At 36.9% G+C, this 19,208-nt stretch overlaps 1 protein-coding gene across 1 annotated transcript in view; it reads left to right on the plus strand.

Annotated features, from left to right (window-relative positions):
- THSD7A (thrombospondin type 1 domain containing 7A) overlaps window positions 1-19,208 on the plus strand; it is a 488,656-nt gene that overhangs the window by 84,157 nt on the left and 385,291 nt on the right. The window lies entirely within an intron of this gene.

The raw sequence follows: 19,208 nt of genomic DNA on the forward strand, positions 1-19,208 counted from the left end.
TATTTTTGTTAAAAATAGACATTTAATATAAAGTGGCAACTCTGGAAATTAGGTTTTGTCCTTTCCATAGTGTGTCTGTTTGTTGTTGTTGCTGTTGTTTTTGTTGTGTTTCTGTGCCTCTGTTTTGTGGTATTCACAAGCAAATTCTGTAAAATCTGGATCTAATTCTTTTTAAATTACTGATGATAATTCTTTTTCTTAATATTGGTAATTTATGTTTCTCTCTGTCTCTCTCTCTCTCTCTATCTCTCTCTCTCTCTCCGTTGCATCATTTGTACTAGGAATTTAGCAAGTGCATTAATCTTTTCCAAATAGCAACTTTCTTTTTTTTTATTATTATTATACTTTAAGTTTTAGGGTACATGTGCACAATGAGCAGGTTAGTTACATATGTATACATGTGCCATGCTGGTGTGCTGCACCCATCAACCCATCATCCAGCATTAGGTATATCTCCCAATGCTATCCCTCCCCCCTCCCCCCACCCCACAACAGTCCCCAGAGCGTGATGTTCCCCTTCCTGTGTCCATGTGCTCTCATTGTTCAATTCCCATCTATGAGTGAGAACATGCGGTGTTTGGTTTTTTGTCCTTGCGAAAGTTTACTGAGAATGATGATTTCGCAACTTTCTTAAGTGTTTTTCATATGTATGGTCTCAGGTCTTAGGGCAGGCCAGCCAGACTGGGAACTGGGCCCAGATTAACAGTAGTGACAGTGACAGCTGTAGCAGAAACAATGGTAGGGGCAGTAGTTACAGCCACTGCAGAGAGAGAGAGAGAGAGAGAGAGAGAAAGGACTGCATATACAAGCAGTGTTGGGACCCATAGTGGGAGGCCAGTTTGACTTTCCACCCCCTAGGTTTAAGCTATAGCAAATTTTAACACTGCTGGGACAGGCTGTCAGGTAGCAAGCTTTGTTAATAAGTTATTAAAAAATAATAGTGTACAAGTAGACATTGAAATAATGCATACCAGCGAGTTATTACAATTTTTAAAAGAGTTCAGAATCTCTAATTTTGAAAACTACAACACTGCAAAACATATATCCACAAGTTTAGAATGCAAATTAATTTTAAAGATCATCACATTCAGTGGAAAACAATAATTTTCATATAAGCTTCAAACAAACAATTGATTACAGAGACAATTTTAAAATTAATTTTTTCTGTAATTGAAGATGCAGTGATATATAAATAGATATTTTGAATTATACACATGCTATAAAGCCATGTTTTGTTTTTTATACAACCTCCATAGTTACAGGAGCCTTCAGAGGAAACATTAAAATTTTATTTTATAAACTAACACTTAAAATTAAATTCAGATTTACACAAAATTGATCTATGTAAAGAGTTAAATATTTTTAGAAACAATTGATTGATTGATTGATTGACTGAGACAGGGTCTCTCACTCTTGTTGGCCAGGCTAGAATGCAGTGGTGTGATCATGGATCACTGCAGCCTTGACCTCTCGGCCTCAAGCAATCCTCTCAACTCAGCCTCTTGAGTAGCTGGGACTACAGGCACATGCCACCACACCTGGCTAATATAATTTTTTTAATTTATTTTTTGGAGAGCTGAGGTATCATTATATTGCCCACTGTGGTCTTGAATTTGTGGGCTCAAGCAGTCCTCCCACCTTGGCCTCTCAAAGTGTTGGGATTAAAGGTGTGAGCCACTGAGATGGGTCTTTAGAAACTTCTAAATGTTGAATCATTAACCCTAGATGTACTAAAATTTATGTTATAAAATAATCAAAGTTTATCTTAATATCACACTCTATAAAATAATTTTAGGTCTAGTAACAGTTGCATCAGTGGATTCTTCCCTAAATGAACAATTATCAAAAAATTATGTACTAAAAATGATCTTGCATTGCCCAAAAAGGACTGATATTGCTTTAATTTAATTGGAATGATAAAGTAGAAAAGTATAAATTGTAGAAAAATGAAAAGAAAAATGTGGGGGTGCACGGCAACATATTCAAGCTTATGTACAATGCATTTGATGTCAAGGCATGGAAAAATACTGAGGCACTGTGTGCATGTTGTTTGTGCATGAGACTGAAACTCCTCGACTCTGAAAACAGGGCAAAGAACGGAATGTGTGATAAGGAGCCTTGAAAACAGCCTCCTGAGAATGTGGTCTGAGTGCTTTTATATGTAGTAAACAAGGCCATAGGTGCCTCATGATCCGACCGCAAATCACCAGCTGGTGGATGTCTCTTGTTTGTCTGAACTGTAGTTTAAACAAGCTCTCTCAATAAATATTCAGTGGACAGATCTTGGGGCGACACTCTCTCAGAGGAGCTGCTCACTACCCTGCTCAGCTGAAATTGTTTGAGTACTTCATTCTCAGCGATCGCTGCAGCTATAAGCTGCAAGTGGTTACCCTGACATGATTGCCTTAAAATTATGTGTGGAGTAAGTAAACTCATCAGTCTTCAGGGAGTATCAGTAAGGGACAGTCCCAACCCATTTCAGGAGGATGGGACCGATTCATATAATACCAGGGGTTGGGTTATCATGGGTCAGAAATTGACCAAAGAGAAGAAAGTTTTTTTAAAACAGTGCAACAATTACTTAAGGCTATCCAGTGTACCGTAAAGTCTAAAACTTTGCATAAGCTTACGTTTTTAATTTGACAGGAATGCCCTTGTTTCTGTGATCAAGATTAGACTAGGAGTTATGGGATCAGGTGGGTCACTGCCTGAAAAGAGGATTTGAGCAGGGTCATTTTACTAATATTACCATTTTGACCACCTGGACTCTGGTACGCTCTGCGTTGTACCCTCTTTATATCCCAGATCATGGTGAGTCAGAGTGCCCATTTTCTTTGAAGGTAATTCAGAATATTTAAAAGGAAAGAGAATGCAGGAACCAGAACAACAGGGAGGGGCTCCTTCCCCCACTTCATTCCCTTCAGTAGGGCATAAAGAAGACACTTTTTCTAGTGATGATGAGGACAGAGTGGAGCCTTTTCCTCCCCTAATAGAAAAGCCATTGCCCTCTTTTCCTCTACCCTTAAGAAGACCTGCATCTGTTGGACCAACAGACAACTATCCAGCTTACGGCCAGGGGAGCCCCTGCAGCTGCACAGAACCAGTTTCTTGTGTATCTGGCAGTAACTGGGGGAAGCTTCTGAGAAAGTAAGAAAGACATGGATGTTGGGGTGGCTGGTATTTCTTGTTCTTTGCCAGGTGGACTCAGCTCAAGAACATGTTTATTGGAGTCATGTTCTGAATTCCCCTGTTTTTAATGTTATTACATGGTGGGATGCAGACCCGCCTTTGTCGTCTAATGATACTTCTTGGACAGGAGGTCGATGGATGCCCTTGTCTTACCCCTTAACTGAAAATTTAGGATAGATTAAACTCAATGACTCTTTGACTCTATTGTCTAGTAATCCCTCTACTTGTTTTTCCACAATTACTCACAATAAGTGTATTACTGTCATTCCTCAGGGGTATCTTTACTATCAGCCCAAAAGGGATGCTAAGTTGCAAATTTGTCCTTTATTTCTGCTGTTAGACTAATCTTACTGAGGTCTCTAATGAAGTTGTACAAGTGCTGGATCTTCCTATATGCTGTCTGAGTAGAGACTGGCGATATAAATTTGAGGCCATCCAGTAATGCCCGTGCAGACAACCTGTGCCACGTCAGGGGCCTCTGTTTGATAATGGCACCTTACTTGATTGGGGTCCCCATGGTAATCTCATGTCTGCAAATCAGACTATTGGGTTTGGGATTCCTTCCAATATTGCCATCACTTGGTCAGAATATGGGCTTTCAGGACCAATGTTACAATTAAAAGGGGAACAAGCTTTAAGCCCTGCTCATACCCAAATTTGGAGACTAGGACTTCCTTTTATTGAATGAATTCTTTCACATGATAATTACACTAATAGCAGTGACAACTATATCCTCTCCTTGCACAATAATGTTACTGATACAGTCCTGATCTGTACTATGCACCCGTATATACTTCTGTTTGGGCAAGGTATTCCTAACATAGAGCAGAATCAATCTTTTATAGTATTAATAATAATTAATAATTAATAATCCTTTTATAGTCTCTTCCAGTCGTTGGTATGCTACATGCTTGTCTCATCAAAATATTATACAGTTAAATATAACCTATGTCATAATCTTAAAGTGGTGTACAGAATTGTGGCTCCCTGTAAATTTTACCAGGAGCTGGGAAGGGATTCCACCCTGCAGTTATTTAGAAAAGCACTGTCTTATACTCAAAAAAAAAAAAAAATTTCTGGCCACTTTAATTGCCTTTTTAGTCTCAGCTATTATTATATTAACAACAGCCACTACTACAGCTATCTGTTTGACAGAATCTATTCATACAGCCTCGGTGGTGAACCACATGCTATACAATGTAACCCATGAATTTCAAGAACAAGTAAACATTGATAAGAGTATTTTGTCTCGCCTAGAGGCCCTTGAAGCACCATTGAATGGCTAGGAGATCAACAACAGGCATTCATTACCCATCAAAATTTACACTGTGATTGGCAATATAATTCTATCTGTGTTACACCTTTGCCATATGATAGCTCCCAGTATGCTTGGAAGAGAGTGAAAGCATACCTACAAGGGGCTTATCACAACCACCTATCTTCTCAAGTTTCCACTCTTGAGTGCGAGTTAAAGAAACAACATGAAGAATGGTCACAGTAATTATAAACAAATACCCTTCAGCGATTACAAGAAGGCTTTTAATTGTTAAACCCAAATACTTGGTTGTCTGAGTCAAACATAAACATTTGGGTGATGGCCACTATACTTACTCTTTTTTATATCTGTTTGCTAGACATCTACAAGTAGCTCTGTGCTGCCACCCAACACATCTATGACTAGGGAAGAATGATAGAAGCTTACCTTGCATAAGATAACCAACATGCTCTAAGAATTAAAGAAGGGGGAGATATGTGGGGGGTGCATGGCAATATATTCAAGCTTATGTACAAGGCATTTGAGGTTGGGGCATGGAAAAATACTGAGGCACTGTGTGCATGTTGTTTGTACATGAGACTGAAACTCCTTGACCCTGAAAACAGGGCAAGGAGCAGAATGTGTGATAAGCAGCACTGAAAACAGCCTCAGGAGAATGTGGTCTGAGTGCTTTTAGATGTAATAAACAAGGCCATATGGGCCATATGTGCCTCATGACCGGACCGCAAATCGCCACCTGGTGGATGTCTCTTGTTTTTTTGAATTGTAGTTTAAACAAGCTCTCTCAATAAATATTTGGTAGATGGATTTTGGGGTTACACTCTCTCAGAGGAGCTGCTCCCCTCCCCACTCAACTGGAATTGTCTGTATACTTCATTCTCAGTGTTCGCTGCAGCTATAAACTGCAAAAAATCATATGATCAATAAGTATATCACATTAACAAAGTATTATGATTTATTTTACTATATCAACATGTGACTCCAAAGAGACTTTTTAAAATAATTTGTAAGTTTGTATTGTTATTCATGTATCACTATTGCCCTATTTCATTTTATAAGAAAATATTTTTAAAAGTAAAAGATTTATATTTTAGTACCTTTAATAGCATGTCTTGCTTTTTGAAAAAGAAGTCCTGTGAATTATGAGGTTGACCCTGACAATAGTTTGTACATAGTTTGGAAGTTTATAGCTTTAATAATCTTGTACACCATTTATATGACTTTTCATGATGTCTCTTGACTTTGTTCTGAGGGTTTTTTAGGGGAAGAGTGAATAAAGTTTAAATTACAGAAATATTGAGAATATATACATATATCTTTAAAATACTCCATTATTTAAATACTAACAATTTTCGTGACAAATACTTTTTAGACTGCTTTAATACTTTTCCCTAAGAAGAGTTTTCAAGAACAAACTTTGATAATCGGGGAATGGTTTTATCTCCCAATTGCCTACTAATTATTTTCATGAGTAAGTTTGAGTCACCTTCTTTATTTACAACAAACCTCATCTCACGCTCCTGTTACCCAAGCTTTGCCCAAAGAGAAACCTGTTTGTTACTATTCAAATTTAATCATGTCAGTAACTCCATCATTTTTGTCTTCTGAAACAATTTTCCAAATGATCCACCCATCTCCATTCCCGTTGTGATACTGAGGCCCTCACACATTCTCTCCTGCAGTTGCATTCTATCCGGCCTCTTTGTCTTGATACTGTGCTGGACTGCTCTTTAAAAATACAAGAAATATTATATAACTTCCCTATTTAGAATTCCTTAGTCTTTAGGTTAAAGTACAAATTCATCAACATGGCATAAACACTTTCTCTTCCTCACTGCTCTCTTCTCCTGCCTTCTTATCAGCAACCTGCATACACATTCTGTCGTGCAAAAATTGTTTCCGTTTCCCTGAAAGTGGCCTATTATGTTAATATCATTGTGCCTTTTTATACACTTTGCTGTCTGCCAAGAATCTCTACTTGTCCATTGTCCTTTCGGTTAATGTACTCCTTAAGGCTCAAAGTAAATATTACTTCCTCCGAGACTTTTTCCATGGCCTTCCAAAGAAATTAAGCTCTCCAGGTTTTGAGCCACACAAACACCCCTTTTACATCCCTACACCAGCACATATGCACTGTCAATTTATTGTTGATTCAGCCATATGTTTTTCTACCCATGCTAAATAGTCATTTTTTTACAGGTAGAGACTGTCTTTTCTATATCCATTTATAAGCATCCAGCACAGAGCTTGATATGTACTGTACTAGACATAAAAGTTATGGTATAAAAGAATAAATGAATAAACCATTATAAACCAAATTAAGAAAACTAAATTACATTCCAATAACAAGTATAATTAGTACTGATTTTAAAATTTGATTGAATTTTTCTGTATTTTGGTATTCTCAAATTCATTTTATTTTTAATTTAAACTCACTTAAGGGAGAGGAATTTTAATTCTTAGAATTGCAAGTAAACTCACCTAGGCTTAGAGAAGCAGGCCAAGTGCACCTCTTTGTTCTTATCCATAGGGCTACTTCACATGGCATCATTGAAGGAAGAATGGTTAATAAAAGTGATTGTAAGAAATGCTAAAGATACAAAGCATTATAAAAATATTTAACAGGTTTAATGTGACATTCTTATTAAAAATACTCATGTATCCTAATAGTATTTTAGATTCTCACTTTTTTTTATTTAATAAATTTTTTTTCTTTTTATTATTATAATTATTATTATTATTATTATTATACTTTAGGCTCTATGGTACATGTGCGCAACGTGCAGGTAAGTTACATATGTATACATGTGCCATGATGGTGCACTGCACCCACCAACTCGTCATCTAGTATAAGGTATATCTCCCAATGCTATCCCTCCCCCCGCCCCCCACCCCACAGCAGTCCCTAGAGTGTGATGTTCCGCTTCCTGTGTCCATGTGTTCTCATTGTTCAATTCCCACCTATGAGTGAGAATATGAGGTGTTTGGTTTTTTGTTCTTGCGATAGTTTACTGAGAATGATGATTTCCAATTTCATCCATGTCCCTACAAAGGACGTGAACTCATCATTTTTTATGGCTGCATAGTATTCCATGGTGTATATGTGCCACATTTTCTTAATCCAGTCTATCATTGTTGGACATTTGGGTTGGTTCCAAGTCTTTGCTATTGTGAACAGTGCCACAATAAACATACGTGTGCATGTGTCTTTATAGCAGCATGATTTATAGTCCTTTGGGTATATACCCAGTAATGGGATGGCTGGGTCGAATGTAATTTCTAGTTCTAGATCCCTGAGGAATCGCCACACTGACTTCCACAAAGGTTGAACTAGTTTACAGTCCCACCAACAGTGTAAAAGTGTTCCTATTTCTCCACATCCTCTCCAGCACCTGTTGTTTCCTGACTTTTTAATGATTGCCATTCTAACTGGTGTGAGATGGTATCTCATTGTGATTTTGATGGCCAGTGATGGTGAGCATTTTTTCATGTATTTTTTGGCTGCATAGATGTCTTCTTTTGAGAAGTGTCTGTTCATGTCCTTTGCCCACTTTTTGATGGGGTTGTTTGTTTTTTTCTTGTAAATTTGTTGGAGTTCATTGTAGATTCTGGATATTAGCCCTTTGTCAGATGAGTAGGTTGCGAAAATTTTCTCCCATTTTGTAGGTTGCCTGTTCACTCTGATGGTAGTTTTCTTTGCTGTGCAGAAGCTCTTTAGTTTAATTAGATCCCATTTGTCAATTTTGGCTTTTGTTGCCATTGCTTTTGGTGTTTTAGACATGAAGTCCTTGCCCATGCCTATGTCCTGAATGGTATTGCCTAGGTTTTCTTCTAGGGTTTTTATGGTTTTAGGTCTAACATTTAAGTCTTTAATCCATCTTGAATTGATTTTTGTATAAGGTGTAAGGAAGGGATCCAGTTTCAGCTTTCTACATATGGCTAGCCAGTTTTCCCAGCACCATTTATTAAATAGGGAATCCTTTCCCCATTTCTTGTTTTTGTCAGGTTTGTCAAAGATCAGATAGTTGTAGATATGTGGCATTATTTCTGAAGGCTCTGTTCTGTTCCATTGATCTATATCTCTGTTTTTGTACCAGTACCATGCTGTTTTGGTTACTGTAGCCTTGTAGTATAGTTTGAAGTCAGGTAGCGTGATGCCTCCAGCTTTGTTCTTTTGGCTTAGGATTGACTTGGCGATGCGGGCTCTTTTTTGGTTCCATATGAACTTTAAAGTAGTTTTTTCCAATTCTGTGAAGAAAGTCATTGGTAACTTGATGGGGATGGCATTGAATCTGTAAATTACCTTGGGAAGGATGGCCATTTTCGTGATATTGATTCTTCCTACCCATGAGCATGGAATGTTCTTCCATTTGTTTGTATCCTCTTTTATTTCCTTGAGCAGTGGTTTGTAGTTCTCCTTGAAGAGGTCTTTCACATCCCTTGTAAGTTGGATTCCTAGGTATTTTATTCTCTTTGAAGCAATTGTGAATGGGAGTTCACTCATGATTTGGCTCTCTGTTTGTCTGTTATTGATGTATAAGAATGCTTGTGATTTTTGTACATTGATTTTGTATCCTGAGACTTTGCTGAAATTGCTTATCAGCTTAAGGAGATTTTGGGCTGAGACAATGGGGTTTTCTAGATATACCATCATGTCATCTGCAAACAGGGACAATTTGACTTCCTCTTTTCCTAATTGAATACCCTTGATTTCCTTCTCTTGCCTAATTGCCCTGGCCAGAACTTCCAACACTATGTTGAATAGAAGTGGTGAGAGACGGCATCCCTGTCTTGTGCCAGTTTTCAAAGGGAATGCTTCCAGTTTTTGCCCATTCAGTATGATATTGGCTGTGGGTTTGTCATAAATAGCTCTTATTATTTTGAGATACGACCCATCAATACCTAATTTATTGAGAGTTTTTAGCATGAAGGGTTGTTGAATTTTTTCAAAGGCCTTTTCTGCATCTATTGAGATAATCATGTGGTTTTTGACTTTGGTTCTGTTTATATGCTGGATTACATTTATTGATTTGCGTATATTGAACCAGCCTTGCATCCCAGGGATGAAGCCCACTTGATCATGGTGGATAAGCTTTTTGATGTGCTGCTGGATTCTGTTTGCCAGTATTTTATTGAGGATTTTTGCATCAATGTTCATCAAGGATATTGGTCTAAAATTCTCTTTTTTTGTTGAGTCTCTGCCAGGCTTTGGTATCAGGATGATGCTGGCCTCATAAAATGAGTTAGGGAGGATTCCCTCTTTTTCTATTGATTGGAATAGTTTCAGAAGGAAAGGTACCAGCTCCTCCTTGTACCTCTGGTAGAATTCGGCTGTGAACCCATCTGGTCCTGGACTTTTTTTGGTTGGTAAGCTATTGATTATTGCCACAATTTCAGCTCCTGTTATTGGTCTATTCAGAGATTCAACTTCTTCCTGGTTTAGTCTTGGGAGGGTGTATGTGTTGAGGAATTTATCCATTTCTTCTAGATTTTCTAGTTTATTTACGGAGAGGTGTTTATGATATTATCTGATGGTAGTTTGTATTTCTGTGGGCTCGGTGGTGATATCCCCTTTATCATTTTTGATTGCATCTATTTGATTCTTCTCTCTTTTTTTCTTTATTAATCTTGCTATCGGTCTATCAATTTTGTTGATCCTTTCAAAAAACCAGCTCCTGGATTCATTAATTTTTTGAAGGGTTTTTTGTGTCTCTATTTCCTTCAGTTCTGCTCTGATTTTAGTTATTTCTTGCCTTCTGCTAGCTTTTGAATGTGTTTGCTCTTGCTTTTCTAGTTCTTTTAATTGTGATGTTATGGTGTCAATTTTGGATCTTTCCTGCTTTCTCTTGTGGGCATTTAGTGCTATAAATTTCCCTCTATACACTGCTTTGAATGCATCCCAGAGATTCTGGTATGTTGTGTTTTGGTTCTCGTTGGTTTCAAAGAACATCTTTATTTCTGCCTTCATTTCATTATGTACCCAGTAGTCATTCAGGAGCAGGTTGTTCAGTTTCCACGTAGTTGAGCGGTTTTGAGTGAGATTCTTAATCCTGAGTTCTAGCTTGATTGCACTGTGATCTGAGAGATAGTTTGTTATAATTTCTGTTCTTTTACATTTATTGAGGAGAGCTTTACTTCCAAGTATGTGGTCAATTTTGGAATAGGTGTGGTGTGGTGCTGAAAAAAATGTATATTCTGTTGATTTGGGGTGGAGAGTTCTGTAGATGTCTATTAGGTCTGCTTGGTGCAGAGCTGAGTTCAATTCCTGGGTATCCTTGTTGATTTTCTGTTTCGTTGATCTGTCTAATGTTGACAGTGGGATGTTAAAATCTCCCATTATTAATGTGTGGGAGTCTAAGTCTCTTTGTAGGTCACTCAGGACTTGCTTTATGAATCTGGGTGCTCCTGCATTGGGTGCATATATATTTAGGATAGTTAGCTCTTCTTGTTGAATTAATCCCTTTACCATTATGTAATGGCCTTCTTTGTCTCTTTTGATCTTTGTTGGTTTAAAGTCTGTTTTATCAGAGACTAGGATTGCAACCCCTGCCTTTTTTTGTTTTCCATTTGCTTGGTAGATCTTCCTCCATCCTTTTATTTTGAGCCTATGTGTGTCTCTGCATGTGAGATGGGTTTCCTGAATACAGCACACTGATGGGTCTTGAGTCTTTATCCAATTTGCCAGTCTGTGTCTTTTAATTGGAGTATTTAGTCCATTTACATTTAAAGTTAATATTGTTATGTGTGAATCTGATCCTGTCATTATGATATTAGCTGGTTATTTTGCTCGTTAGTTGATGCAGTTTCTTCCTAGTCTCGATGGTCTTTACATTTCGGTATGATTTTCCAGTGGCTTGTACCGGTTGTGCCTTTCCATGTTTAGCACCTCCTTCAGGAGCTCTTTTAGGGCAGGCTTGGTGGTGACAAATTCTCTCAGCATTTGCTTGTCTGTAAAGTATTTTATTTCTCCTTCACTTATGAATCTTAGTTTGGCAGGATATGAAATTCTGGGTTGAAAATTCTTTTCTTTAAGAATGTTGAATATTGGCCCCCACTCTCTTCTGGCTTGTAGGGTTTCTGCCGAGAGATCCGCTGTTAGTCTGATGGGCTTCCCTTTGATGGTAACCCGACCTTTCTCTCTGGCTGCCCTTAACATTTTTTCCTTCATTTCAACTTTGGTGAATCTTACAATTATGTGTCTTGGAGTTGCTCTTCTCAAGGAGTATCTTTGTGGCGTTCTCTGTATTTCCTGAATCTGAATGTTGGCCTGCCTTGCTAGATTGGGGAAGTTCTCCTGGATAATATCCTGCAGAGTGTTTTCCAGCTTGTTTCCATTCTCCCCGTCACTTTCAGGTACACCAATCAGACGTAGATTTGGTCTTTTCACATAGTCCCACATTTCTTGGAGGCTTTGCTCGTTTCTTTTTATTCTTTTTTCTCTAAACTTTCCTTCTCGCTTCATTTCATTCATTTCATCTTCCAGGGCTGATACCCTTTCTTCCATTTGATCGCATCGGCTCCTGAGGCTTCTGCATTCTTCACGTAGTTCTCGAGCCTTGGTTTTCAGCTCCATCAGCTCCTTTAAGCACTTCTCTGTATTGGTTATTCTAGTTATACATTCTTCTAAATTTTTTTCAAAGTTTTCAACTTCTTTGCCTTTGGTTTGAATATCCTCCCGTAGCTCGGAGTAATTTGATCGTCTGAAGCCTTCTTCTCTCAGCTCGTCAAAGTCATTCTCCGTCCAGCTTTGTTCCGTTGCTGGTGAGGAACTGCGTTCCTTTGGAGGAGGAGAGGTACTCTGCTTTTTAGAGTTTCTAGTTTTTCTGCTCTGTTTTTTCCCCATCTTTATGGTTTTATCTACTTTTGGTCTTTGATGATGGTGATGTACAGATGGGTTTTTGGTGTGGATGTCCTTTCTGTTAGTTTTCCTTCTAACAGACAGGACCCTCAGCTGCAGGTCTGTTGGAGTACCTGGCCGGCCGTGTGAGATGTCAGTCTGCCCCTGCTGGGGGGTGCCTCCCAGTTAGGCTGCTCGGGGGTCAGGGGTCAGGGACCCACTTGAGGAGGCAGTCAGCCTGTTCTCAGATCTCCAGTTGCGTGCTGGGAGAACCACTGCTCTCCTCAAAGCTCAGATGGAAATGCAGAAATCACCCGTCTTCTGCGTTGCTCGCGCTGGGAGCTGTAGACCGGAGCTGTTCCTATTCGGCCATCTTGGCTCCTCCCCCAGATTCTCACTTTTAAGTGCAACCTCTTTTCATTAAAATATGAAAACTAGTAATTTCCAAAGGTGAAAATGCATGTCTTTTCTATTATAGAAAGCTAAAGAGGTTAGTAATTGATGAGACTATCAAAATAACTTTTATTCCAAATTACTTTGTAATGTGGATATGCTCACATGTGAGTGAATGATATCCACTTCAGGGTAAAAGTCATGAGATAGTGGTTCTATTGTCAATATTATCTTTCAAAAAATGAGAGAAAGGACCAATCTTCCTTATAGAAGACTTAAAATAATCTTTTAGATACTCCTCCCCCTCCAGGAGGTAGAGTTTAACCCACCCTCTAGAGTATAAATTGTATTTAATGACTCACTTCCAAATAAGGGAGTATGGAAAGTGGAAATAATAACTTTATAGTGGAATATCCTGGCAAACATTACCTTTACCAGATGATTAAGGTTAAGATCACTAGTAGTGTCATGTTAATCTAATATACTCTGTATATTGTGATGAGAAGACCACTCCATCTCTGGGGTACTTGTTCACAAAACCAATAACCACAGGTTAATCATGAGCAAAACATTAGACAAACCCAAATTGAGGGAAACCCTATGAAATATGTCACGAGTACTCCTCAAAACATGTCAAGGTCAGCAAAAATAAGGAAGTCTGAGAAACTGTCACAGTTTTTAGATTATCCTAAAGAGATATGACAACAAAATGCAATGGGGGATTCTGGATTAGATCTTGGAACAAAAAAAGGACATCAGTGGAAAAACTGGTGAAATCCAAATAAAATCTGGAATTCAGTTAATAGTAATATACCAGTGTTGGTTTCTTAGTTTTGCCAATTTCTTAGTTTTGCTAAAATATTAACTTTAGGAAAAACTGTGTGAGGGCTATATGGGAATTCTGTATACAATCTTGGCAACTTTTCTGTAATTATTCCAAAATAAATGTGTAAATACAAAATATCAGGGCAAATGCAACAATAAAAAATTCCAAGAGAATATAGTCTTCAATTAATTAAAAGGTTGATTAAACCTGGTATCCAAACAAATGGAAGAACATTCCATGCTCATGGGTAGGAAGAAACAATATCATGAAAATGGCCATACTGCCCAAGGTAATTTATAGATTCAATGCCATCCCCATCAAGCTACCAATGACTTTCTTCACAGAATTGGAAAAAACTACTTTAAAGTTCATATGGAACCAAAAAAGAGCCCGCATCGCCAAGTCAATCCTAAGCCAAAAGAACAAAGCTGGAAGCATCACACTACCTGACTTCAAACTATACTACAAGGCTACAGTAACCAAAACAGCATGGTAATGGTACAAAAACAGAGATATAGACCAATGGAACAGAACAGAGCCCTCAGAAATAATGCCACATATCTACAACTATCTGCTCTTTGACAAACCTCACAAAAACAAGCAATGGGGAAAGGGTTCCCTATTTAATAAATGGTGCTGGGAAAACTGGCTAGCCATATGTAGAAAGCTGAAACTGGATCCCTTCCTTACGCCTTATAGAAAAATTAATTCAAGATGGATTAAAGACTTAAATTTTAGACCTAAAACCATAAAAACCCTAGAAGAAACCCTAGGCAATACCATTCAGGACATAAGCATGGGCAAGGACTTCATGTCTAAAACACCAAAAGCAATGGCAACAAAAGCCAAAATTGACAAATGGGATCTAATTAAACTAAAGAGCTTCTGCACAGCAAAAGAAACTATCATCAGAGGGAACAGGCAACCTACAGAATGGGAAAAAATTTTTGTAACCTACTCATCTGACAAAGGGCTAATATCCAGAATCTATAATGAACTCAAACAAATTTACAAGAAAAAAACAAACAACCCCATCAAAAAGTGGGCAAAGGATATGAACAGACACTTCTCAAAAGAAGATATTTATGCAGCCAAATGACACATGAAAAAATGCTCATCATCACTGGCCATCAAAGAATGCAAATCAAAACCACAATGAGATACCATCTCACACCAGTTAGAATGGCGATCATTAAAAAGTCAGGAAACAACAGGTGCTGGAGAGGATGTGGAGAAATAGGAACACTTTTACACTGTTGGTGGGACTGTAAACTAGTTCAACCATTGTGGAAGTCAGTGTGGCGATTCTTCAGGGATCTAGAACTAGAAATACCATTTGACCCAGCCATCCCATTACTGGGTATATACCCAAAGGATTATAAAACATGCCGCTAAAAAGACACATGCACATGTATGTTTATTGTGGTACTACTCACAATAGCAAAGACTTGGAACCAACCCAAATGTCCAACAATGATAGACTGGATTAAGAAAATGTGGCACATATATACCATGGAATACTATGCAGCCATAAAAAGGGATGAGTTCATGTCCTTTGTAGGGACATGGATGAAGCTGGAAACCATCATTCTCAGCAAACTATCGCAAGGACCAAAAACCAAACACTGCATGTTCTCACTCATAGATGGGAATTGAACAATGAGAACACATGGACACAGGAATGGGAACATCACACACTGGGGCCTGTTGTGGGGTGGGGGGAGGGGGGAGGGATAGAATTTGGAGATATACCTAATGTTAAATGAGGAGTTAATGGGTGCAGCACACCAACATGGCACATGTATACATGTGTAACAAACCTGCACATTGTGCACATGTAACCTAAAACTTAAAGTATAATAAAAAATAAAACATAAAAATAAAAAATAATTTTAAAAACCTGGTATCATAAAAATTGATACAAGCACATGATAATCTACTTATTTTAAGTGAAAACAAATAAATCTGTTATTTCATCTTTTAATGTAACGGTAAAGCTTTCTCTTGAAGTTTATTTCCACCACCTGCTTTGGTACATCAGTCAATATGTTTCTCAGAAGAAATGTAGGGTTTGATTTTAATCCAACAAGTCAATGACATGAAGGTCAAAAAGATCTCCTTCTAGACTTTTAATTAGCAGGACAGTTTTGCATTGAAAACATTTACATGCAAGTATCCGACATGGTATGAAAAATCATAAAAGGCCTGTAGATTCATTTTGGGTTCCTTAAAAATCAGGGCATCTCTAGAAGAAAATAACCTAAGAACCACGAAATTGCTATATGGCATCAGAAGACTGTCATTCTAGTCTGTATTAAGTGTCTAACCACTGGTCTATATTTGAAGTGATGTTATTGGGAAGAATGTGGTAAGTGCTAATTAAAAGTTAGCAATATGCGCAAAGCCCACTTAATGTTCAAGTACACTACTATGATTCATTATTTTTTTATTATATTCAAAACTTGATTATATTCAAAACTTTTTAAAAAGTCAAGACTCCTGTAATTCTTTATGAACAGCTGGAATATCACACAGAATAGGCAAAAAGTGCTTTCTTGATAATTTTCCTAAGTGCCTTTCAGACATTGATTTATTACCATAGCATAGAATTGGACAGACCTGTATTTACTAACACAACTTAGAATATTGTCCTGGAGTTAATAAGTATGTGTACACATCATTTTCCACTCTGTCCCCATGTGACCTGGTGATAATTTGCCTCTAAAATGAAATGATAATATTTCCAAGAAGGATATATTAAAATGTACTAAGAAGGATATAGTAAAATTAAGTAACTGAAAAGAAAATCTGAAATCAGAATGCATAGTATTAGACTACAAAAAAGAGTGGAATATTTTTTCTTAATTATCAGATATTCTTCAAAGAAACACTGCTATCCATTGGCCTTATCCAAAAATTGATGGGATACCTAAGAAAAATATGTAAAATTGATGTCTCAGGTCTAGATGAATATTCTCAGTGGACGATAAATTTATTTTCAATCGCCATACATTTCAGTTTTAAGAGAAAAGAAAACCCAGTACTGGTAAATCAGGTTTGATGTTACATTCTAAGGACCTCAACTATTTAATATTGAGCTGCCTTGTAAAGATAACAAAAGTCAATAACGCATTGCTAAGTATCTCATCTATTAGGGCCATAAAATAATTGTATGTGTTCATAAATGTTAATGAGAAAGAATATGTAAACAAATGTCACTGACTATAAATTAGAGTTTAGAAAGCCATTAATATGTAGTATAGCATTTTAAATTATAAGATTCCTTAATCTTTATCCACTAAATGAACCTTGATGTAGTAGCAGATTTCTTCAATAAGGGAGAGGAGCCAGGGCTCTTGATGGCAGTGGTACACTTCTAACATTGATGGTAATATCATTGAATAATTATATTAGAAAGTAGCAGTTTGTATTGTAAACCTCAATGAACAGAACCATAATGCCAGAAAAGACAGCCATTAATTAAATATGAATTACTGTATTTTAAAGCACTGGCAGTGGAAAGGGAAATGCCACCTTTGAATGAATGGCTTCCTCTGTCTGATCTGACCTCCTCCCATTTAGAGATGTGAAGGTGATAAATCACTGAGTGCAGCAACAGCAGGGATCCTTATTAATAGCAACCTCCCAGTCTCTTGGCTATCACTGCAAGTGCAAGTGACATGCACAAAGGTTTTCTTTCTTAGCTGAAAGGATGTGAATTTTTTATGAGAATTTCTTAGAAATGGTTATAGCATTTCTGAGTCATGCATCTGAGCACTTCATCAATTAGACAACATAAAGGTTCTTAGAACATGCTATATCACCACATCAAGCTGGTATCATAATGATTTGGACTGAGGAGTTTACATCTAGTAGCTGTATTCTTAAAACAACAAAAAAATCACTTTATTGTCAAGTTATTGTCCTCTAAATGGAAAGAAAATTGAGGCAATAGGCAAAGGACCTATTTTTTGTTGTTGTTTGTTTTTACTAATTGAATACCTGAAAGAGGAATTAAATTTTAAATGACTAAACAAAACCTGAATTTAATGATTTTCCTTTCTCTCACCCTAATTATCACAATCAAAGACTGTTGAATATGATCATTTTTTTCCATTTATATCTGTTCTTATACTGCCTCTGAATATGACAACTTCCACTGAAAATCACAACCAGATGATAAGCAAGAAGTAGTAAAATTCAGCTTTGATTTTACAACACTTCTTTAGAATTCCTAAAATTAAAAGTTAAAAACTTGTTTCAAGGAATAAAAGGAGTGTGAATTTAGGAAGCCTTTGTTTAAGTTCTAAATTAAACCTTGTGTAACCTTGGACAAGTCAATCGTCCTTGAGGATCAGTACCCACATCTATATAATAAAAATGACCATGCCAGCACTACCTAATGTGAGGATGTTTTGTGAGGACCATATAAAACAGTATATATACATGAGCTTTGGAAGCAGTTAAATGGTATACAAACTTAAGGTAGTTTTATAAATACTATTGCCTGTGAAAGAGCAAAATTATGGACACAAATAGTTTGTGGATAATATGGGAACTTTATTAACTATATTCTTTGTTTAGGTCATCAACATAGTTATTCAAAAATTGACTTATTTATCTTACTTTATACTTTTCCCCTCCTAAAATTTTAACCTTATAATTTAAAAATATTTATTACTTCTGATTTCTTTCAACCAAAGAATGCTCACAGTTATAAATCTAATGAAAACAATGCTGAAGTTTCACTTATCTAATATTCCCTGATATTTCATCTATTATAAAAATAATGCAACATAAGAGAATTTGACTAAAAAACCACTCATGAGTTTATTTCCAATACTTATTTTTTCAGTGCATGTATAGCATATATATTCCCACAAAATTAACCATAAATTATGTCTTAATACTTGACCAATGGAAGAGAGGGCAGAGTGCAGGAAGGATAATGAATAAATATGCACTTGGAATTTGGCATGGCATGAACCTTTTAGATTAAGAGAAATCTGTTTTCCCCTTTGGATCTCTTAAACGGAGTAAATTTCCTGCCAGAGGTTATTGAAAACAGTTTTTTCCTGAGTCAAAACCACAAAGCAAAGTACTCTAATATAGTGAAAACAAACTTTTTTTTACCTTCGAGAGGAAAATCTATGACATGTTTAAACACCTGGCAGAGTACCTAGGATACAATGTGTAATTATTAGTGTATTAGTGTATTAGTGTAATTATTAAGAGTTCCCCCTTATACTTTTCCAGTTTGGACAATTAATTATATCATCGATTTAACAGGTACTTAGCAAAATATTGGCACTCTCTTCAGTGTCTCAGTTTGAAAAATAATTTATATGGTCATTATTTAATACATAAAAGGCCTTTTCTTCTACTGAGGTGTATTTTTTACATAAACAGCGTTATGTAATTCACATGTTCAGTAATTCAGCAAATACTGCAAATATTTATGTAGTGCTTACTACGTTCCAGGGCTAATATGCTATGGAACAAGACAAGTAAATTTCCAGAAGTGATGTAGTTTGTGTTCTAGGGAGAGAAGCAGATGCTGAAGGAAACAAATGCACACACCATATACTTTCTGGTACTGACATATTATAGCATAAGCTAAAGCCAGGTAATGGAAAATAAAATGTTTGGGAGAAGGTATATAAACACTGAACAGGGAGAGCATTTCT

The sequence above is a fragment of the Pongo pygmaeus genome, chromosome 6 (assembly GCF_028885625.2).
Source record: "Pongo pygmaeus isolate AG05252 chromosome 6, NHGRI_mPonPyg2-v2.0_pri, whole genome shotgun sequence".
In the NCBI taxonomy this organism is placed as follows: Eukaryota; Metazoa; Chordata; class Mammalia; order Primates; family Hominidae; genus Pongo; species Pongo pygmaeus.